The sequence below is a fragment of the Prionailurus viverrinus genome, chromosome B3 (assembly GCF_022837055.1).
Source record: "Prionailurus viverrinus isolate Anna chromosome B3, UM_Priviv_1.0, whole genome shotgun sequence".
Classification (NCBI taxonomy): Eukaryota; Metazoa; Chordata; class Mammalia; order Carnivora; family Felidae; genus Prionailurus; species Prionailurus viverrinus.
The window spans coordinates 2,764,576-2,788,361 of NC_062566.1; the positions used below are offsets into that span (position 1 = coordinate 2,764,576).

General features: G+C 48.6%; 1 protein-coding gene across 10 annotated transcripts in view; it reads left to right on the top strand.

Annotated features, from left to right (window-relative positions):
• Positions 1–23,786, top strand: part of NTRK3 (neurotrophic receptor tyrosine kinase 3) — a 551,343-nt gene that overhangs the window by 197,016 nt on the left and 330,541 nt on the right. Inside the window, exon 1 of one of the 10 annotated variants that reach the window (XM_047863606.1) lies at positions 6,790–6,824. The exons of 8 other annotated variants lie outside the window; for them this stretch is intronic. The gene's annotated coding sequence lies outside the window, so the exon portion shown is untranslated. Of the gene's footprint in view, positions 1–6,789; positions 6,825–13,773; positions 13,796–23,786 lie in introns of those variants that run through there. One more of the 10 variants, XM_047863607.1, reaches the window with a different exon arrangement.

Sequence of the window (23,786 nt, forward strand, 5' to 3'; positions counted from 1 at the left end):
GAGAGGCTTTGCTGCCGTGGCCCTTCCCTGGTGACAGCTTCTCTTCTTCACTGACCTCCCCCCCCCCCCCCCCCCCCCAAGGATGACACTCTGTTTGAGTCTGGATTTGTCAGGGAAGCTGTTAACACACTTGAATGTTTTCCCTCTGATAGACTGCCATCGCTGAACTTTAGAACTGCTTCCTGAGCTTTAAACGCTAGATGCGGGAGGAATCCAGGCACCGGAGTGGGGGAGAAAGAAGGGAGAAGACCCCGAAAGCGTTTTGTTCCTCAGCCGTCTGCTGAGCACCTGTTACGTGCCAGGCACTGCCCTTAAGGAGCTCGTCTCCTAGAGAAGGGGGAGCCCTGGGCCCAGATGGTTATGAGATGAGATGGCCAGTGTCCTTCAAGCTGGGCTCATAAGGGAAGGCAGCGCACCATGGAAAGATGCAGAGTGTTCATTTGGGTGGGTGGGGGGGCTCATTTTTCTTTGAGGGGGGCTCATTTTTCTGTCTTGATTCTCTATGCTTTCATTGTCTGCTTTATATTTTCCTGGCTCAGAAGAGGTCCTGGCTCTAGTTGCCTCTCCTTTTCTAGAAGCAGTATAGCATCGCGGCTGTCTTGGCTTGGATAATGTCCTCACAAAAGTCCCATGCGCCCAGAAACCCAGAATGTGACCTTATTTGGAGATAGGGTCTTTGCAGATGTAATTAGTTAAGATGAAGTCGTACTAGATTCTGGCGGGTCCTAAATCCAATGACTAGTGTTTCTAAGAAGGCCATTTGGTGGCGCCTGGGTGGCTCAGTCGGTTAAGCGTCCGACTTCAGCTCAGGTCACGATCTCATGGCTCATGTGTTCAAGCCCCGCGTCGGGCTCTGTGCTGACAGCTTGGAGCCTGGAGCCTGCTTCAGGTTCTGTGTCTTCCTCTCTCTCTGCCCCTCCCCTGTTTGCACTCTGCTTCTCAGCAATAAATAAACATTAAAAAAGAAAAAAAAAAAAAAAGAGGCCCTGTGAAGGCCCAGACACACAGAGGGCAGAAGGCCCTCTGTGTGAGGATGGAACAGAATGGGGTGATGTGCCTGCAAATCAGGGACCGCCAAGCGTTCTCAGCAGCCACCAAGACCCCGGAGAGGCCAGGAAGAATTCTCTAGAGCTGTCAGAGGGCGCGTGGCCCTGCTGATGCCTTAATTTTGGACTTCTAGTGTCCAGATTGGTCAAAGAGTAAGTTTTCATTGTTCAAGTGACCAAATTTGTGATACTTTGTTACAGGAGCCCTAGCAAACAATACAGTGGCCAAGGGCACGGATGCCTCGGCTGCATTGCCTCAGTTCACACCCCCGTTAAGCTGTGCGACCTTTGGCAAGTTACTTGGCCCCTCTGTGCCTCAGTTTCTCTTCTGTACAGTGGAGATCGTGGTAGTATTTACCTCAGAGGGTTGTGCGAGGGTTACAGTAAGTTCCCGAACATGAGGCATTCACGGTGGTGCCCGAGCAGGGTAGGCCCCGGGTACGTGCTGTCGTTTGAAGTCCACCTCCACTCGCTGCTGAGCCACACGGCTCTCTTCACACCCCGAGTGGTTCCAAACTGCCTAGTCTGTCTGTCTGGACTTCACAGTCTCAACTTTTCCAAGAGAAGGGCTAGGGCCAGCTTGAACAGGAGCTTGTCCTTGTCCCTCCCTTTTTACTCCAATTCCAAGGATGGGAAGGAGGTGAGGGAAGGAACCCAGGTAGCTCTGAAAGCAGACCGTTTCCGCCGGCCGGCAAGGGCCGTGGACCTACCCGCCGGGAGACTTTGAACCAGTTGTGCAGTCTTTGCGGGCCTCGGCCTCGTGTCAGAAAGGAACAGGCTCCAACCTCAGGATTTACCGCTCCAGGTTGTAGGTGACCAGTGACTGTTCTTCTCGTTGCCTGTACGTCCGAACAGGGTCTGTGTGAGGAGAGGAAAGGCATGTTTTCACTGTGGTGTAAACCTAGACAGGTGCTGGGGGCAGGGTACCTCCCAGCTCCATGGAGCTGGCCGTGTGCATCCATGACCTACTTCTCCTCGAGCGGGGCGATGCTTTTCTCCCCGGGAGGGGGTTGAGGACAGAGTTAGGCCCTGCCCAGTCCAAGAGCCCTGACATTGGACCTTCAGCCATGGCTCTCAACTGGAACATTGGAGGTTTGCCTGGTGAGCTTTTTAGCCCACAGCAGCCATGGCTGGAACATGGTGTTGCCTTGGCTTTGGGAGGCCTGGGGTGTGAGAATGTGTGTGTGTGTGTGTGTGTGTGTGTGTGTGTGTGTGAGAGAGAGAGAGAGAGAGAGAGAGAGAGAGAGATGGTGCAAGCAAAAACAGGCTTAAAAAATTTTTTTTTAAGTTTATTTATTTTGAGAGAGAGACAGCATGAGTGGGGGGGGGGGCAGTGAGAGAGGGAGAGCGAGAATCCCAAGCAGGCTCCGTGCTGCCAGCACAGAGCCCAATGTGGGGCTCAAACACACGAAGCTGTGAGATCGTGACCTGAGCTGAAACCAAGAGTCAGACGCTTAACCCACTGAGCCACCCAGGTGCCCCCAAAGTACCTTTGATGAAGCTTGGACCAGGTTGAGAAAGCAGCTTCGAGGAGCCAGGAGAAGGGAGAGTCAGAAGTCAGCACAGCTCAGCCCTCAGTAGTTACATTGATGGGAAGGAGGGGGTCCATCGACACAGAGGTGGTTCATAAACCCCCCAGCTGAATGTCGGCCTTCCCTGCATGTCCCATGTCTGACCTTAAGGCTCTGCCTATGACCGGCAGCGTGAAAGGGCTGCATCAGGGGCATGTGTTGAAAGACCCAGGGACGTGCCGAAGAAATGAGCTATTAGGACTTTGAGTGGATGCTTGGACTATTCTGTCTTGGGGGTTCTTCACATTTGATTCATCTATTAAAATTGGGTATTTACAAAGCGATGTGTCTGGGCTGTATTTTCTTGCTTTATCCTACAAAATTGACTTCATTGAATTATAGTTTGTTTGTTTATTTATTTATTTATTTATTTATTTTATTTAAAAAATTTTTTTTAATGTTTATTTATTTTTGAGACAGAGACAGACAGAGCATGAAGAGGGGAGAGGGTCAGAGAGAGAGGGAGACACAGAATCTGAAGCAGGCTCCAGGCTCTGAGCTGTCAGCACAGAGCCCGACGCGGGGCTCGAACTCACGGACCTCGATATCATGACCTGAGCCGAAGTCGGACACTTAACCGACTGAGCCATCCAGGTGCCCCTTGAATTACAGTTTAAATGTGTTCATGATCCATATAGAGTTGGTTAAAAAGAAAAATCAAAACCGCTCATTTGGAGAACATTTTTGTCTCTTGCAGAAATATAAAGACTATGCTTTTCCCAATGTCGCTCACAGTCTTTGATACAAGCCTCCATGTTACAGATGCATTTCTGGATTGAGTGCCCGGGAAAGAATGTTTATCTTGACAAATGACAAGTAATGTGATTTATTTCCCTTTTCACCTTAGCTTCCAGGAAACCCATGGCGAAATTCAGTGGCTGATTGTGGGAATTAGTTCATCTTGGATTTCTGTTGGCATACATTTCTCTGTTCCCTTTTTTTTTTTTTTTTTTTTTTTAAAGTTTTTTTTTTTTATTTTTTTATTTTTTTATTTTTGGGACAGAGAGAGACAGAGCATGAACGGGGGAGGGGCAGAGAGAGAGGGAGACACAGAATCGGAAACAGGCTCCAGGCTCTGAGCCATCAGCCCAGAGCCCGACGCGGGGCTCGAACTCACGGACCGCGAGATCGTGACCTGGCTGAAGTCGGATGCTTAACCGACTGCGCCACCCAGGCGCCCCTCTCTGTTCCCTTTTAAGAGTCTGTTTTGTTTATGTGCCCGATTTTGCTGTTTTACATTATGTCTACATTATATGTTCCCTTAAGTCCTTTAAAAATGAGTGGAACTCTGGTGTATATACCCAGAAGATTTGAAAGCAGGTACTAGAACAAAAACTTAGACATGAATGTTAATAGCAGCACTATTTAAAATAACTGAAAGGTGGAAACAACCCTGGGGTCCATCATTTGGTGAATGGAAACGCAGAATATGGTGTATCTCCACAATGGAGTATTGTTTAGCTATAAAAAAGAAATGAAATTCTTTATTTTTTTTCAACATTTATTTATTTTTGAGAGACAGAGAGAGACAGAGCATGAGCAGGGGAGGAGCAGAGAGAGGGAGACACAGAATCTGAAGCACGTTCCAGGCTCTGAGCTGTCAGCACAGAGCCCGACGCAGGGCTTGAACTCATGAGCTGTGAGATCATGACCTGAGCCAGTCAGATGCTGAGCCGACTGAGCCACCCAGGTGCCCCAGTTATACACTTTTAAAATGGTTAATCTTATGTTAGGTGAATTTTGTCTCCATTAAAAAATCACTGCGTTGAAATAAAAAAAAAAAAGGAGTGTAAAAATTTGTATGAAATCCTCAAAAGGATTTCTTTTGAAGACAGAACGCGTCATTGTCTGTTTTGGGACCCGCCCCTTCTCTGAGTTGCTTGTGCCCTGGTTCTCCCGTGAGCTCCGCAGAGTTCAGTGGTCTGGGGCTGCCTCACCTTGTCAGGCCCTCCCTGTTCGGGGAGAAAAATGTTCTCTTCCTAGGTGTGGCCTGCCTGCACTCTGTCTTCCTCAGCATTTTCTGAGAGCACTGTATCGCACACATTTGCACATCACCGAACACAGGAATTGGTAATGTTGGTGTGGCACCATGGGGATAAACGGAGGGGGTGTTTGCAGCTAGAGGTGGCCTGGCCGGTGGCCTCCTCAGGTCCTGCGGGGACAGTGTCTGTAGTACGTGGGTTGGGGAGCTCTGCCCCAGGCCAAGTAGAGGTTTAACTGTAGGGAAAAGGGATGTGTGGGCGCATGCTCAGCCTGTCTTTGCCGGAAGGCCAGAAGGAATGTTACCTCCTGTAGGTGCTCCCATCCATCCCTGCCCTTCCAGGCCTGACTCCTGCAAACTACCTCTTGCAAACTACATCTCCCAAGCTCCTTTGCTAACCGACTCCTGGCTGGGCTTGGGAAGGGAGAAGGCAGGCTCCCACCCCGCTATCCGGGCATCGTCTTGGCACCTTCAGCAGTGGCTACACCTCTTAGCAGCGCCAGCGCCTGCCGCATACTCTCCAGCTCTGACCCTGGGCTTCACAGCACTACCTCCTCCTTGTATCCCTTCGACCCGAGGGCTTCCAGATGCTGCTAACCTCTGGGTTGTAGTGTGGGTCCCTGTTTGATCTTCAGCATCTCCCGCAGGTCACTAATTTCCCCTTCAGACTTCCTCTCTCGGGGTATAGGGTGTGGGCTCCATCTTCCTGATTGGACTCTGACTTATATCACATCTTGGCCACACCACTGGCCTTTCAAATTGTGCCGGCCGCTGACAAGAACGACCTTGATCCTTGTGCGTACATCTTTCTCCTGTACCTGGGCAGCCGTAGGCAGCTGGCCCCAGAATTCAGGACCCCAAGTCCTGGCCAAACATCATCTCCATACAACCGATAATGGGGAAGAACCCAAGTTCGGGGTAGCTGCTTCCCTTGTCTGCCTAGAAAACTCCTATTCATCCTTTAAAGCCCAAATATCTTTACTGCTTGATTGCTCTTTTTCTCATTTCCTTCAGGCTGGAGCAGTTGCTTCTTCATCTGTATTCCCAAAACAGTTCATATAAATAACGTCTTCTGGTACTTTTCAGTTAGAGTCACTGAGGACCTGTTTCTCCCGTTGGTGGATATGTTCACTGAGGGAAGGGACGTGGCCTCACTCAGTTCCACGTGTCTAATGCCTCATTCTGGGCCCATAGCTGGCAGTGAAACAGTTTTACCAAGTTCCCTGGTACTCTAATCTGGCTGTGTATTAGGATCACTTGGGAAGCTTTTAAAAAATACAGATGTCCAGGTTCTCCCTGAGCCCGGTGAAGTCAGAATTCTGAAGTCTGTGGAACCCGGGCATTGGCATTTTCCAAAGACTACAGTTGGTGATTTCAACGTACGGCCGGTGTTGCGAACCATTGATTGTGGTGACTGCTTTGACTCATCACTAGCTCTTATTCGTGTTTCCTGCCATCAAAGTCAGCATCTCCTGCAATTTAATTCAACCCAGCAGAGACTCTTGAGTACCTGTCTATGCTGTTGTCGAGCATTGTGTAGACAGACTCTTGCTACTCAGAGGATATTCCGTGGACACCAGCAACATGTGTATCACCTGGGAGCTTGTTAGAAATGCAGAATCTTAGGTCCCACCCCGGACCCACTGAGATTTTTTTTTCAGTTTCACCAGCTTCCCAGCTGGTTTGCAGGCATGTTACAGGCTGAGAAGCAATGATGTAGATATCATACAAATGTCAAAGTGCTCATAGTGAATCTCTTTTCCTTTCTTATCCACTCTGTTTTGTTTCCCTTTGTTGGGGGGGGGGATCATTTTGCATTCCTTTCTCAGGCTACAGTGGCACATCCAAAAGGGGTCAAGACTAGGCAGGAGACGGATGAGGTGATGGGTCCCTCAATATGGGAGGGACAGGAGGGATGCATGGTCTTTGAGAAATGGAAGTCTCTCTGGGCATATCGAGTACCAGTGTTTGGGAGGCCCCAGGGGTGGGCTGTTTGGGAGGAATGATTCCTGTTTCTGACACTGCCATTCCTTTGGGAGTGATCCAGGCTTGCTGGAGGGATGCCGTGGCTGTGGCTGTGCCGGACGGAGGACTGCGGTGGATCCACGTGGCCAGGGAGCAGCTTGGCATTGATGTGAAAAAAAGCAGCCTTGCTTGTCTCGTGCTTCTGGGGTCTAAGCCCAGTGGGGAGGAGTTTCTCCAGGCCAGCCTGTCAAGACCCACAAGGTTACCTGTTGTTCATGTTCAAGTGGAGCATGGTGACCTGTGTCTGTGCATGGGAGTCGTGACTTTCAAAGGCAGCCTGGATGGGGAAGGACTCCTCGTGTGTCTGACCACATCTCTGCCATCTCCCCAGGGCCGGGCGCCTCTGACCCTGAGTGTGTGTTCAGGCCAGGTTTGCTGGTGATGCTGACGGTGTGGCCAGGAAGCCAGGAGGGGCGATGGCCTGTCTGGGAGGGCGGTTTTGGCTGGGGATCTGCCTCTTTTGCCTCTGGCAGAGGCCTCTGCTGTGTGCTGTTGCACAGTTGGTAACTGGATCTTTGAGAGAACGTGGAGGAGGAGGGCGACCTTTCTCCGGAGACCACTCCTGTTCCCCAACACGCTTCTTTGCTGCCCAGGCATATGTGGTCAGATGAGGCCACGGAGGTAGCACATAATTCAGGACAGCGGTGTGCGTTTCTCTTGAGCTCCTCTGATATGTTGGAGATACACTTTCAGGGGAACCAGGATTTCATCTGAGACATGGTGTAGTAAAGGGTGTGGTTGGGCTGTGGGTAGGAATCAGAAAGTTGGGGTAGAAAGGCCAACGTCTGGCGGGAGGCTCAGTTGTTAGGACTGGCCCAGCAGTGAAAAGTGGGACAGCTTCCCTCCTGTGCTGTGGCTGCGGGCTAGCGGGTCAGGGCTGTGGGAAACCTCTGTTCAGCCGGGTGCCCTCCCGTCGTCATACTGTCCTGGATCCTTCTGTTGCAGTCAGACCCTGCACGCTGTTTATTCTGGGCCTGGAGAATCAATTGGGAGTAAGAGGGCTGACCCTGGAGTCCACCGGTTCGGGGGCTTAGGATGGCCATTTTCCCGAAAGGCTGCCTGTGGCTGCATCGCATCTGGGGGCTCAGGAAGTTGAGGCTCTTGCTGGATATGTTCCCTGTATCTCAGGTGACTGGCTGTACCAGAGCTCGGGTCTGTAGCAGTTCGTAGCCTCCTAAGAAGAAATCCGTGGCAAGGAGGTGTGAGTGTCCATGGGCGTCTCTGCCTTGTTGGGCTCTCAGAGCCCACGGAGGCTGGGACAGGGGCTTGCGTGAGAGTCTCCAAGGGCCCTGGTGGCGGGGCTAGCTGGGATGGTCTGTGAGCCCGGGTGCACATCAGCCAGTCTGGGCCCTGGACAGGCCTTGCGTGTGCTCCCTTGAGCCAGAGTGGTCTGTATCTCCCCCCACACGGACGTTGAGGCATCAAGGCTTCATTTGAAATGTGTCTTGCAGCTGAATTAACATCTTCTGTCTCCCCCCACCCCGTGTACAGAAAACCATATGCTAAGGCAGCAGAGGGGAAAGAAAACCCCTTTTGATGAACGTCACGTGTCAGCCCTGAATTGCTTTCTGCTTCCCTTCCAGTGTCCAGGTGCTCCTGAGGCCGTTCGTTTCCCCGTGAGAAGGGTGGGCGTGGGGGGAAGGATGTCGTCCACACCTCAGGCCCCGTTTGTCGCTAACAATGATGTCTCAGAACCGCGTGGTCTCTGCCTCCAGTTCCCATAAAAGCTGAGTTGGATCTGACGGACCCCCCGCTTTGCCACCTCGCACAGGTGTCCCGCCTTACTGAGAGGTGACGCTCGGTGAGCGCCAGAGCCAGGGACTGTGCCTGGCGGGCAGCGGGCCCTCCGTGAGTGTTTCTCCAGTGCCTGCAGCTTGCTTGCCTTGCCCAGCAGCTGTGGATGCGTGCAGCCACAGCACGTGGCTTGTGTGGGCTCCCAGCCTCACACCTTCGTGTAATTGATTAGTTCATTCAGCAAGGACTGTTAGCACATCTTGTGGTGTAACCAGGGTGCCAAGAAGGGGGCCTTCCTGCGGGGAGAGGAGATACGCCCACAGAGAGCTCCCATGCTAAAGGTGAGAAGGCTTGAAAACGAGAAGCTCGGCCAAATGTTAGGAATTCAAGGCAAGACTGTAGAGTGAGTAGCATTGAGGGATAAGTAGATCAAAATATCACTCCCCCACATTTCCACACTGTGTTGTGGTTTTATGTGGGTTTTTCAATAGTTGTCACGTTAACTGTGAAAGAGGAGGGGCCTGGGGTAGCCCGGAGAGAGGGGGAATACCAGCAGTGGCTAGAGGGGCCAGGGTGCTGAGGGGCCGGCAGAGCGTCGGGAAGAGAGCTGCTTCAGAACTCAGCCCACGAGAACCTGCGTGACATTCGGGGACGTCACCCAACCCCCGGGAGCCTCCGTGCCTTCATTTTGGACAAGAGTGAGAAAGCGCTTCTGTTAGGGTGGCGGTGGGATTGCAGCGAGGTTCCGGGGGTAAGCGCAGGGCCTGGCACACAGTAAAACACCAAACCATGTGGCCCTTCATTCTTCGAAGTGGATGGTTGGGGTCTGAGTCATGTAGTGGGAGACAGTGCCGGGAAGGCAGACTGGATTCCCTTTGTCTAGTAGCCGGTGGGCAAAAAGGTGTCATGGTTTGGGAACCCCTAGCAGCAGACTCAGAAACCTGCTCAAAGGCAGGTGGTCTTATGTCTATTTGGGACTTAATCCTGGGAAACCTAAGTAGGTTGTGGGGAACTGATAGGGGAGGCCAGAAAGCGTGTAATAGCAAACCAGTGACAGGACAGGACACCTGGCGATCAGTCCCGGGGGAAACTCTGGGAGGTGGTGTAGAACACTAGAGGGAGGGCCTGGTGGGGCACCCCAGGGTATTTGTTCGCCATCAGCCAAGGTGCTCCTGGGGTGCTCAGTCCCGTGGGCACTTGGCCTGCCCCCCAAAAAAGCTCTCAGGCCAGTAATTAACAAAAGTTCAGCTGAATAAATTTATTTATTTAAATGTTTATTTTTGAGAGAGAGAAAGAGAGAGAGAGAGAGAGAGAGAGAGTGCTAGTGGGGGTGGAGGGCAGAGAGAAAGGGAGAGACACAGAATCAGAAGCAGGCTCCAGCCTCCGAGTTGTCAGCACAGAGCCCGACGTGGGGCTCAAACTTAGGAATCGCGAGATCATGACCTGAGCCGAAATCAAGAGTCGGACGCTTCATCCACTGAGTCATCCAGGCGCCCCTCAGCTGAATAAATGTAAGGATCAGATTGGCTTTGTTCAGTGATTCATGAATCAGGCAGTATCCCATCTAGCTCCAATGAGCTGCAGGAAAGAAAGTTTTTTAGAGGCAGGGAGGGAACAGAAAAAAGGAAATTATTAGCAAAGAATGCATTGTGTTAACATTTTTTTTTTATGTTTTATTTATTTTTGAGAGCGACCACGCATGCGCCCAAGGTGAGGGATGGGCAGAGAGAGAGAGAGAGAGAGAGAGAGACAGAATCTGAAGCAGGCTCCAGGCTCCGAGCTGTCGGCACAGAGCCCAACACGGGGCTCGAACCCACAAACTGCGAGATCATGACCTGAGCCGAAGTCTGACGCTTCACCGACTGAGTCACCCGGGCGCCCCAAGAATGCATGATTTTAGGCCATTATTTTGCCCTTCTAAGGGAAACAGAAGGGGTCCGTCAGAGGATTACCTGTTAATGCTGACCAGGAAATCCCAGGTTGGCTGGTTAAAAGTCACATTCCAGGTGGGTGGAAGCTGCAGTTAGATTTCATATTAAGTCTTGGTTTGCTGACTTTGGGGCTTAGGCCAAGCCACCCCGTTTTGGCCTTGCCGTCTAATTTTTAGTAATTGCTCCCTTTCGATCAGACTCAGCCTGACAGAGAGGTGATCAAGATGTAAGGCCAAGCCCCGTTCTCCGCGATCGCTCCGTAGTTCTTACGGCTTCTGTGGATCCTCCGTGTGGTGATTCACGGGTCGTGACGTTTCTTGCTTTGTCCCCGTGATACCCCTGGGCCACGACCACAGGTTCGCGATTTTTAAGTTGGCCATATTCTTCATTCCTTTTCTGACGTTCTGGTCTCAGGGAGGTCATTTGCTTGGTAGTTAGTGGCGATGGACAGGCATTAAAAGCTTTTGAGAGGATACAGCGCACCAGGGAGATTATCATGATTATTGTCAGTAGGATAATTTCCAGTGTTTGGAGGGTACTTCAGGGCCACAGTCCCTAAGACCCAAACTAATCAAAATCAGATAAGCCAGAGAAAGACCTCATTGAGGGAATCACCTTTTTATGCTAATTGGCTGGCTCAGTGATCTTAGTTCACAGAGTTTCAACTTCCCCAGGAGTGTCAATCCCGGCGCGGCCAGGTGGTGTTGGCCGCGGCACAGATAACTCCTCGCTCAGCTAAAAGGCCATCAAGGACTGTTCTGTTATCGACAACGACGTTGGCTTGAGAGTAAGGATATTTTTTGGGCATCTACTGTGTTAGCAATGGATTCTGCAATATTTTCAAGACGTAAGGAAAGGTTTCTGATTGTATTCTCATTTACATTTACTCCTAACTAGGGAACATATGGCCTTGCCAAAGGAGGCAAACCCTGAGTCATGAATGCCTCCTGGCGATTCCTTTCTAACTCAATGATGTAAAGCCAAGAGGAGTCAACCAGTGAAGTGTCTTTGTTCATTTGCAAGAAGTTAGAGGCACAGTCAGATAACCTGAGCGACAATGCCCGGCTCTGTGCCAGCCATCAAGGCGTTCATAGGTCCAAGGAGAGTAGCAACCACCACTGAAACCGACAGATCCTCTGGGGGCACAGACTGTTTCCTACTAAGGTGGCACTGGGAATGCATTAATTCACAGGGACTTCGGCGGGTCGGTTAAGTTTTCTCTGAGCCTGAAACAAAAAGTTCTAACTTCCAGAGGCTTCCCCCCACACTTCACAATGGCCCGAGATACCTGGATTGAGGGTGTTAATCTTTCCGGGCCCGTCCCAGTGTCAAGGAAAGAACGGGAAGAAGAAAGGGTGTCATGTTTGCTTCAAGTGTGACGTCTTGATCTGGCGTCTCGGGAGGAAGCTGTCTACCTTGATGTCGGCTGCCCCTCGTCCTAGGCTGTTGAATTTGGAGGTCTCCGGCGTTTGTACGGGACCACGTGGCATCTGGCGCCTTCTTCAGCTGTGAGATGCATATCCAAGGGTTAAGTCCGTGAAACGTGGCTGTCATGTGGGCAGTTAAGGGAACCCGGTATTGGTGCCTTCCAAGGACATTCAAGGATCGTCTTTGTCTTTACTGACTCCCAGGTCCCAAGGGTGGGAGAAAATTGGAAATGTTAGTTTGGAGAGTCATAGCCAGATTTTTGAGGAAACTGGAAGAATTCAGCTATATGACAGAACCTCAAAGACAATTAAGAGGATTAGAAACAAATATAGATAAAGGTGTAATCATAATTTCTTCTCTCTACAATTACTTTCATTTTTTATAGTAAAGCTAATTTGTTTGCATTAAACTTTGCCTAATTATTTACATAAGTGCAGCAGGAATAGTGCTTGACTGCATTAAGCTCTTTTTTAAAGATTGCTTTGCTGGAACATTGTAAGCAAGGGAACAGGCCGATTTTTGTTTTCAAGGGGCTTTATTTGGTCTGTAAAGTCGACCTTAATTCCTTAAAATGGTCTGGTCGTATCTGAGTCTATGTATCTCTCTCTCTCTCTGAAATAGGACGTTTCCAGTCAAAGCTTTGGTAACATAACCAATGTTTGTAATTGTGTTCCGTTAAAAGGAGAACCGATTCTTATTGAACTTGTGTAAACACCTAATTATTTTGTCATGAAAGGAATACTGAAGGGGTTTGGAATTCTGGAGGGATCGGTGTGGAGAAAAAGTAGATTTTTTTGTTGTTGTTCACAAAGGTATATCTTAACCAAATTGTTGGCAGCTTAACAAACGAGAGATGAGGATTTCCTAAAATCTGGAAAAGCAAAACATTAGAGAACCAGCAGTGTGTTAAACAAGAAGTCATAAAAATTATAATCGTCTTCCTCAGGTCATTCAGTTCCGTGTAATTAATTCTTGTTGGTCTTAATCTTCTGTGCAAAGTTTTATGAAGCTACCAGTTTCTCCATTAGTGTTCTGTAAATTCCTATTCTGTCCAGTGGTGGGGTCTGTTGTCAGAACCCGTATCGAAGTGATCAGAAACCTGTATTGTAGAGTGTTTGTCAGATGCCTTTGCGTGAACGTCCCTGAAATGAAACACATTTGCGGGAAGCTTTTGTAAAGCATCTGAGTAAAACAGTAACTGCCTGTAAATGATAAGACTTAAAAATGGCTATGGTTAAAGGTCTGATGAGAATTTGTTATGATGCATTTGACAAGGAAATTTGGTTATTTTTGTAACCTACAACATTTTGAGATAAGGAGTGGAATTGTGTTTACATTCTGTTAGGACATGATAGATCTTTAGGAGTTTAATACAATTTCTGGGGCACCTCTATCAATAGCCTGTATCCACACAAATATGATCTAAGAAGGTTTACTCTCCCCTATTTGACAATGTTTCCCACGTAATTTATCATACTAAATAAGCCTAATTGGTTTAAGATCTTTCTTTTTGTAAGGAGAGAGAACAAATCATTTGAGATGTCCCTGGATCTTTTGGAAGAATCCCAAAGTTAGTTCAAAGTCAAAAAGAATTTTATTTTTGAGGCACCTGGGTGGCTCAGTCGGTTGAGCGTCTGACTTCGGCTCAGGTCATGATCTCACGGTTTGTGAGTTCGAGCCCCGCATCGGGCTCTGTGCTGATGGCTCGGAGCCCGGAGCCTGCTTCTGATTCTGTGTCTCCCTCTCTGCCCCTCCCCCATTCATGCTCTGTATCAGAAATAAACATTAAAAAAATCTTTAAAAAGAATTTTATTTTTGGGAAGTTTGTCAAAAATAGCAAAAGGTTTGGATGCTTGGTCAAATAAGAGCATGGGTCTCTGTGAAATAATACTTGGTTATTCATTTCACCAAAGTAACAATTAAAAAGTAACAACTAAAAACTGTTGGAAAATACAGAAAGTTAGTTGTAAAAAGCTTTAGCTGTTTTAATATTGAAAAGACTCTGTTTTTTCCCCTAGGTAATCAAAGACCTGATAAAGACAGAATATAGAATGTTTTACTTGACAGATTATATGAAAGGTAAAGAAAAACCTTGGTTTACAGTTTCTTACTAAGAGCAGACCAATAATCTAAGAAGACCTCTGTCTTTTTAACACAGAGCAAAGCCCAATTTTAATTTTGCCCCAGTGTACTTTCAATATTAAAACTCATTTTTAAATAAATTCATTTTAGTATCAGCCAGCTGGACCACACATTAAAATTCCTTTTCAAAGATTCCTTTTCCACCAACCTTCTCTAACTTTGTTTTTTACATTCAGATTCTGTCCTTTGTTTTTCCTCTGTTAAATCACCAGCCTTGCTTTAGGGCAAAATTACTTTCTTTTCCCTCAACAAAAATGCATTTCCATTCCTCATGCCTTCTTTTACTGAAAGCACACATTCTAATTTCTTGCATATGGAGGTGTTTCCCTTACTGTTTCTAGTGGCTTTAAATATATATGTGTCTATATATTTGGCATACAATATCCTATTAGTTTTAGGTGTCTGTTGTAGTGATTCAGTATTTTTATACATTGGAAATAATCCCCGTGATCGGTCTAGTTACATCTGTCACCATGCAAAGTTATTAGAATATTATTGACTATATTTGCCATGTTGTACATAACGTTCCAATGACTAACTTATTTCATAACTGGAAGTTTGTACTTCTTATTCCCCTCTCTGGTAACCCAACAGTTTGTTCTCTGTATTTATGTATCTATTGAGTCTCTTTCTGTTTTTTGTTTTGTTTTAGATTCCGCATATAAGTGAAATCCACACTATGTGGTATTTGTCTTTCTCTGACCTATTTCACTTAGCATAATACCCTGTAGATCCATCCATGTTGTTGTAAATGGCAAGATTTTTCTTTTCATGGTGGACTATTATATTACATGTGCGCGCGCACACACACACACACACACACACACACACACAGCACATTTTCTTTACCCATTCATCTATTAATGGATCCTTAGGTTGCTTCCATAATTTGGTTTTTGTAAATAGTGCTGCAGTGAACATAGGGGTAACATGTATCTCTTCCAGTCTGTGATTTTGTTTTCTTCAGACAGATACCTAGAAGTAGAATTGCTGGATTGTAGGGTAGTTCTATTTTTAATTTTGTGAGGAACCTCCATATTGCTTTTCCTATGGCTGCACCAATTTACATTTCCACCAACAGTGCACAAGGGTTCCCTTTTTTCCATGTCCTTGCCAACGCTCGTTATATATATTTTTTTATCTTCCTTATAATAGCTGATCTGACAGGTGTAAGGCGGTTTTTATTTGCATTTCCCTGATGATGGGTGATGTTGAGCATATTTTCATGTGCTTGCTGGCCATCTGTATGTCTTCTCTGGAAAAATGTCATCAGGTCCTCTGCCCAGTTTTTAATCATATTTTTTTTGATATTAAGTTGTGTAAGTTCTTTATATATTTTGGATATTAACCTCTCATTGGATGTATGATTTGCAAATACCTTTCTCCCGTTTAGGAGGTTGCCTCTTTGTTTCATTCTTGGTTTCCTTTGCTGTGCAAGAGTTTTTTATTTTGATGTGATCACATTTGTGTATTCTAACCTTTATTGCCCTTGCCTGAGGAGACTGGTCCAAAAACAATATTGCTAAGACTGATGTCAGAGAGCTTACTGCCTGTTTTCTTCTAGCAGTTTTATGGCTTCAGATCTCAAATTCAAGTCTCTAATCCATTTTGCATTTATTTTTATATATGGTGTAAGAGAGTGACCCAGTTTCATTCTTTTTCATGTTGCTATCTGTTTTCCAGCACCATTTATTGAAGAGACTGTCTTTTCCTCATTGTATATTCTTGCCTCCTTTGTCATGGATTAAGTGACTATGTAAGTGTGGTTTTATTTCTGGGTTCTCTATTCTATTCCACTGATCTTTGTGTCTGTTTTTGTACCAGTACCATACTATTCTGGTTACTGTAGCTTTGTAGTATAGTTTGAAATGAAAGAGAGTGATAACCTCCAGCTTTTTTCTTCTTTTTCAAAATTGCTTCGGCTAATCACATATGTTAATTAGAATTCTTAACCCTTAGGAACCTTAACTAGGGAGTAAACAATTGTGAACTGTCTTTTACATTAGCATTCTGTGAATTGGCAGGCTTATGAATACTCTTTATGATTTCTAGAAATGTGCTTTTTTCAGAGAAAAATTTTCAGTGTGCATAAAACACATTTGCTAATGGACTCAAATATCTTTGGTTCCTCTGTATAAGAAAGCAAAATACGGATAAGTCTGTTTTCAGTAAGTAATGTTTCAGTATGTTTATCTTATCTGGAATGATCTGGATATTCAGTGAATTTAGCTTAACTCATTCATTATATATTAGCAAAACTTTAAGGTTTCAGGTTACCAAAAAGATAAAGGGGAACTATTTAAACAATCTACCTAAAACATTTTTATCCTACTTACATGTGTTCAGTTTACTTGTTTTTTTTTTAAGTTTATTTATTTATTTTGAGAGAGAGAGAGAAGAGAGTCAGCGGGGGAGAGGCAGAGAGAGAGGGAGACACAGAATTCGAAGCAGGCTCCAGTCTCTGAGCTGTCAGCACAGAGCCCGACGTGGGGCTCAAACTCACAAACCATGAGATCATGACCTGAGCTGAAGTCAGATGCTGAACCCACTGAGCCACCCTGGCGCCCCCCGTTTACTTGTTCTTAACAACTATTTTCAAATTCCCCGCAAAAACTTTGTGAGACATTAGACAAAGTCAGCCATTGTACCAAGCTCTTTTTCATGTTGACAAATTTTGTAATAGAGGTAACATGAACTTATTTGATTATAAACGTGGGTGGGATAAAAGTATTAAATTAGATACTGATAACTGTAAGACATGTCTATATTAATTAAACCAACAAACTTAAACTAGATTTAATACTGAGCCTCTTTCCACATCATGTGAGTCTGAAAAGCAGTTGGGTTAGTTTCTGTTGTATTTCTGAGATTTAGAAATACTTGATTTGTGAGGCACCTGGGTGGCTCAGTCGGTTAAAGTGTCCGACTTCATCTCAGGTCATGATCCCGCAGTTCGTGGGTTCGAGCCCCACGTCGGGCTCTGTGCTGACAGCTTGGAGCCTGGAGCCTGCTTTGGATTCTGTGTCTCCCTCTCTCTCTGCCCCTCCCCTGCTCATGCTCTCTCTCACTCTCATTCTCAAAGATAAATAAAAAACATTAAAAAAATTTTTTTTTAAATAAAAAGAAATTCTTGATTTGTAAGTGCTTATAGTTTAAACCAATTAAACAGAGCTTTGATATTTACTAGAATTTGGCAAGGATTTTCATTAATTTCAATTTTAGTTTTCCTTAACTATTGAGGGAATAACATAGCAGTTTACCAGAAAATCCCTCAGCATCCTGTCAATTTGGGGAGGAGCCCATACAGGGGTGGATAGGGGGCCTCTGGAGTTGGTGGTTAAAAAATTTGCATAGGGCCTTGGAGAACAATCTCCTTTAGAGTGTCCCAGTTGATTACAACTAACACATTGATTTCTGGGCCAGTGGTTTGCTGAGGGTCCCCTAGGAGAGTGTGATGTGGGAGGCCCAGGCGTCATTTTATGTGCTGGCCTTGTAGCTGCAAAGCTAATGATTTGGTGGACGTTTGTTTATGATCTTGTGTCTTTAAATTTTCATTAGCCTTTCACAATGAATTCTTTAATGAAGTTGCTTCAGACTCTTGAAGCCTTTTGGAAGCTTCTACGTACCAATTAAGATAGATATCCCATTCTGTTTGCTTGCTATGGGATCCCTGATTTCCAAGCATTCTTCTTAAGTAAAAAGATCTTGTCCAACTGGAATGTACCAATAAGGCCATTGTAGCTCTTAGTTGCCTTTAGTAAGATTTTCCCATTTGTGTAGGTATTTATAGCATCTGAGATGACAGGTTTTAGACATAAAATAAGCAGGTGTCCCATTTTTATTATTACAGTTGACCCTGAACAATGCAGGGGTTAGTGGTGATGACCTACTTTGCAGCTATAAACCTGCATATAAGTTTTGACTTCCCCAGAACGCAACTACTAATAGTCTGTTGATCACTGGAAGCCTTATCAATAACATAAAACATCGATGAACATGTATTTTGTATCTGATATGTATCATATAGCCTATTTTTACAGTAAAGTAGGCTAGAGAAAAGAAAACGTTATCAGGGAAGTCAGAAGATCCTTTTACAATACTGTACTGTACAGTACCCGAGTATTAGTCAAGCCTGTGTTGCTCAAGGGTCAATTGTATTTGTTTATGATTATCATTTTTTTAGTCTAAATTTTGGGTTTCTCGGAGTCCCATCAGTGCCTAAGGGGGATGGGCCTTGAGGTGGGGGATTGTGTGGTTTCATCATACACCTCATGACGTGGACATTTTTTGAGGTTGGCAGGTTGCCTCCTGTCAATCTGACCAGTTCCGTGACCAGTTTATCCTCACAGGGGAGCCTTTGGGTTGGGTGTGGAGCGCTCTAACAGCTTTTAAAAGCTCAGCTCGTGCCCACCAATGTTGTGGCTCTTTGGCCTCTGAGATCCCCATTAGCAATTAGCCTTTACCTCCCATGCACATTAGCAGAAGCCAGCAGTGACTGCGGAAACGAAACTGTGGACCTCAGCAGTAACCCAAGAACTAGGGTCTGGGGAAAGGATTGGACCTGTGGACCTCAAAGAATGGGGATGGTGGACAGATTCCACACACGAGGAGAACGGCAGCTGCTATCAGCAGTTCCCAGCGTGAAATCGGGGGAAGGATTTCAAACAAACGGGAAACTCCGGACGAAAACACCAGCAATTCCCGGTTGGAGTCTGAGGGCAGAACGCAGGGCTGGGGTTTTGAAGTTACCATGGACTGGCCAGTAGCAGGCCCCGCGTGCACCCGTGGCACTTCCTGTGGAGCCTTGGACTGGGGAGAGGTCTGAACCAGCAGACCTCAGCAAATGGGGACTGTGGCCCCGGGGCCCCACATGCTTTGGAGTTACCTACTTGCCACCAAAGGTTCCCACATGAATCTTGGGACAGAATTAAGCGCTGGGGTTTCACACTCAAAAACTTGGGAATTGGGAACTGAAAACCCAATTAGATCAGGAGCTCTGTGCAAAGAGGGCAGAGCTCAGATACAAGAGGGAGCTGACTCCGGCCCTTGGAGATGACAAGAAAGATCGTAAACTCAGAGGGTTCCCAGGGTACCATGCTTGTGTTTCTCTTTGTGCCCCAAACTGTTGAAAGTCTTCTTCAGTCCTGGCGCTGGCCCCAAATCTGTTGAATAACAGAAATTTGGCTGAGTAAATTTGAGGATCTACTTGGCTTTGATGTTCGGTGATTCATGAGTAGGGCAGCATCCCGGCTAGCAAATAGAAGGGAGCTCCGAGGAGCAGCAGGGAAGAAGGGTTTTTAAAGGCAGAGTGGAATGGAGAAAAGGAAATTACTAGCAAAAAAAAAAAATGCACTGTTTTAGGCCAGGGTAAAAGGTGTCTATCAGTGGATTGCTTCCTAATGCTGACCAGGAACTGCAGGTTGTCTGGTTAAAAGTCCTATGTGTGGGGACCGAAAGTGCTGTTGGGTTATGCATTACATCTTGGTTTGCTGGTGGGGGGGTTAGCACCAGTGACTCCATTTTGAGCCCGCTGTTTCCTTTTTAACACGACAAAGAGATGCAGGGACCAGGCACGGGGAGTCAGCCAGCAGCGCCACGTGGACTGGTCTGAGGGAGATCCGTGTCATGCGGGTAAATGAGGGTTTGCACTGCCTCATCCAGCCTCAGCCTGACCCTGTTTTCCTGCCAGCCATTTGCACGTTTCCTTCCTAGGGAATCAGCGATATTAGACTCTTGTCTTTACCTTTGAGGTCTCGGGCCTTGGTTGTTACAGGTTCCCACCTTTGTGCTGAAACCAGGCCCACGGGACCTGCTCAGCCTCTTGCAGACACAGGTCACCCACCGCCTGTAGTTGGTACTCACACGGCAGACGTGAATGTCTGCTCCGCAACAACCTCTTCTCTGGAAAAAGCGCTGTGCCCAGGTCGTTGTGCGGAGGTGGGCTGGACCAGTGATGGAGAGGTGGCCTCTGAGGACTTCTGGGGCAGGGACAGGTTTGGGGCCCAGCCTGTGACACCTCAAAGACAAATGTGAGTGAATCTCTTAGCAAAAAGTGCACCTTTAGTCCTGTAACTCCCCCGATAACTGTCCGCGGGAGGTTGCCGAGGGCTGGATGGCCTTCAGAAACACTGACTCACTGGGTTCTTGGAGGCTTCTGCTTTAGAGAAATGGGGCATTCTGTCTGAAGCCGCCAACTGTGATTTCAGAGTGCACAAATCCGCTGGCCGGAGAGGAGATGAATGACCGAAGGGAGAGGCAGGGAGAGAAAGCCAACGAAATGGGGGAGACAGCCAGCGGAAGTGAGGTTGGAAGAAACTGAGCAAGACTGCAGAGAAACGAGGATGGTGGTGAGGAAAAGCTCCCCGCTGCCTCCCCACCCCCCGGGTGAGATTAATTAGGAGAGCACCGGGAGGGCAAGAGATGAAGTCCAGGCGGAGAGTTCGGGAAGGTTTTGGGCAGCAGGAATCAACCAGGGACAAGCCATTAGAAGTGTTTGGGAATGCTAATCTGTGGACCCCTGGCCCCTCTTGGGAAGCAAATAGATTTGCAGTTCTCAGCCCTGGTGGAGTCCCTTTCCAGGAATCCAGACTTCTTGGAAATGTGTTACCTTTTACAAAGAAAGGAGAAAGGGAACAGAGGAGAGAATATTTAGAGCACCGCTCACGATTATTGCATAAAGCTGTCATCCACGAGAAGAGCTTGGTGTACTCTTCCAGGGCATCCCGTGTTGAGCAGACCCAGTGGGCTTCAGTGAGCAAGCAGTTTCCAGTAAGAAAAAGCCCAGCATTGTGGCCTCCTGGCCTCCTCTTCTGACGTGTTGGGACCCCAAGACAACCTGTATGCAGTGGCTTATGTCTCAAAGATCAGAGCACCGTCTCTAACTCGGTGGGCTGGCCAGAGCCACCCGGGAGCGCAGATGCTGTGAATCAGGAGTGTTTTCCTTGGAGCTCATTTGCACCTTGACCCCCTCTGCTCACGTGTAGCTTCTAGAAAGGGAGAGTTTGGTGCCATACTATTTCCCCAACCATCTGTGCTGAATACCGGCTACTGTACGATCTTAACTCTTCAGGAAACGTGCAGGCAAGTGTTGTGCCACCCTGGGCTCCACATTCCTGACTTGCACGTGGTGGGGTGGCTTGAGTGCCCCCCACCCCCCCATTAGAGCCCAGGGACCCACCGGTGGTAGGTGCAGCTGTTTAGGCATTCTGAATTTCCAGGGCCGTGCCAGCAGAGAACAGGAAGAAAGCTAGGGAAAGGTGAGCTCGGGTCTAGGGGAAATGGACCCAGCTGTGCTGGGCCCCAGGGTATAGTCAGCAACCCTATTCCAGTGTATTTTGGTGGGGAGGGTATGGGATTTGAGTCCAGTTGGGGCTGGTTATGGCTGACCATGACCTCTAATATGGAGGGGGGGGGGGTCTAGGCAACAGTGCTATTATGAACACAAAATTGATAATTCTGTGATTCAAAGGGGGGTAGATGGGGCACACCCAGTTTGAAATTGGTCCCATCAGTTATCAGAAGTTGGCGATGACAAAGCGTGAGCAGGATCTGGGCCTGGCCGCTGGGAGGAGGCCAACATGCGCTGTCTGGGTTGGTAGTACTCCACTGAGTGGCTAGGATTTGGGCAGGACCCCCGTCCCAGCACTGCACTGAAGTCACGTTGGTGAATCCCTCACCGTGGGTACCGAAGGGGGGTGTGCTGCGGTGCCGTGAGAGGTCACCCTGGCACATAGTAGGTGCTTTACAGATGACTGGATGAAGTGGAGTTGCAGGACTGACCTGCTGCCAAGGGGAGGCCCCGACTGGGCAGCACAACCCAGGCTTGCGATGAGCCTGTGGGGTACAGGCGTTTTGGGTTGACAGCCATGTGGCAGGCCGGAACCACGACAGGCTTCTGGCCTTAAGTCCTTGCTCACGCTGAGAGTGGCGGGTCTGGGTGAGCTCAGCAGCCAGAGGCTCACGCTCAGCACTCAGTAATGCTGCCAGTTGACTCCCTGTTCCACCCCGACAGCCACGGGCTCTGTGTCTCTTTCTTCTCCTGGATGGTGCGAGAGGAGAGCTGGTTGGGGTGTGACCTGAAAAATCCCATGTGTTCTGGCCCCAGCTCCCCTCTCCAGCTCGTGGGCTTTCCCTTTCACTTAGCCCTCGGGCCCCGGCACCACTTTCCCTCCTGTGCCATTTGCTCTGGGAAGTGGGGCCCCGGCAGTCCTGCCTGCCCAACTGCGTTCCGGGAGCCGGCTGTGGGGTGCCACATTCCCAAGCCCCTCGGCTCCCTGAGGGGACTGTGCTGTTACCAGCCTGCAGAGGAGGAATGTCTGCAGAATGGAGGCCGAATGTCCAGATGTCCCCAGGTGTTGGGGTTGGAGACAGTGTCACCTTGACCTTGGGGTTTCTGGTACTTCCAGTGTGGAGAGCCAGCCTCCAGTGGGTGTGTGTCACCTGCTCCCCTGAGAGGGCGTCCCTCGGTGTCTTTGTCACGTTTACCTTTCTTGTCCCGCCAGGGGGACTCCCCACACGGGGCCTTGGGCCTCTCTTTGCTGGTTGCAGGAGAGTAAATGCCTCTCTCCAGGGTGCAGCCGACAGCTCAGGAGAGGCGAGTGCCTGCTGCGTGCCTGCCAGATTTAGTGAGCACTTTTAAGGAACCAGGTACCCCGTGGGGGCTCTGCGGATGCGGAGATAAAAGACTGTCCCTGCCCTCAAGGGTCTCAAAGTCTCGTGGGGAGACAGGCGTGTCAAAGAGTATAAGACACGATCCCCAGTGTCCTGTGGGAAGCACAGTCTGTTTGGAGCTGATACTTGCCATCACACACCATGTAGGACCAGGAAGTTAAAACGGTGGAAGCATTTCACAGCAGCGGGGAAACAGCTGCCGTCCTGAGCCCCCTAAGCGACCACACCCAGTACCCCAGACACGCGACTCTTCTGGAAACTTCTCCCCCACTCTTCTCCCCGCCCCTGGATCCAGGAACTAAGGATCAGCCTTAGTTCGGCCTGATCAGCCTGATCCAGCCCTTTGGCCAGAGTCCATTTGGAGTTTCTGCTCTGCCAGGTGCTACTTAGGTCCAACATCAACCCTGGTTCTGTGACAGCACAGCCGAGGCATGAGGCGCTCATGCCTTAGCAAGGGGGGCCTGAAGAGGACTCTCGGAGGGAGGGGGCATCTGAGTTGAGTTGAAGGAGGAGGTCTGAGGTGCACGTGCCCGTCTGTCTGTCAGTGGCTCGGTGGTTTGTGTGCCTCTGACCCATGACATTGGACTTTGGCCATGCTCCGCCCCCTGGACTGCTCTTGCCTCCCACAGGACAGAACCCACCTGGTTCCAGTGTTAAGGAGGAGCTGCCGAGAGTCGCTCAGGATTCAGGAGCACGGAGCGAGCACAGGGCAGGAGGAGGGACCGAAGTAAAGAGAATGCGGCGGATTCCGTGGTCCAGGAGTTGACGCTCTCCTGAGGGAAGCCAGGCACGTGATGCCTGGACACGGAAGTGACAGGGTCACATTCATACACCAGCAGCCACACAGGAGTAACTCCCCAGTAACTGGAGGGTGAGGCCGGTGGCGGCTGACGGCAGCTGGGTGAGGGTGGTTTGAAGAGAGCTTGCGGAGGGAGGAAGACGCGATGTCAGGACCCAGAATATGGGGCTCCACCAAGCCCTGGCGCCCAGGGGCCGGCAGGGAGAGGCGGTGGCTCCGAGGAAGCCAGAGGGAACCGGCCCTGGCAGCGAGGGCTTCGCTTGGCTGTCTTGTGAAGAGGAAGCCGTGGGGAGCGGGCAGGAGGAGGGTCTCCCGCTGCAGCCGTGTCACAGCCTCAGCCACTGCCGCCACAAGCGGGATCACTCTCCTGGCCAGGCAGGCCCCGGTGCGTGACCTCAGTCCCTGCACAATCCAGCGATTGCTTCAAAGGAAGAAACACACTTCTTGCCCCTGTACCCA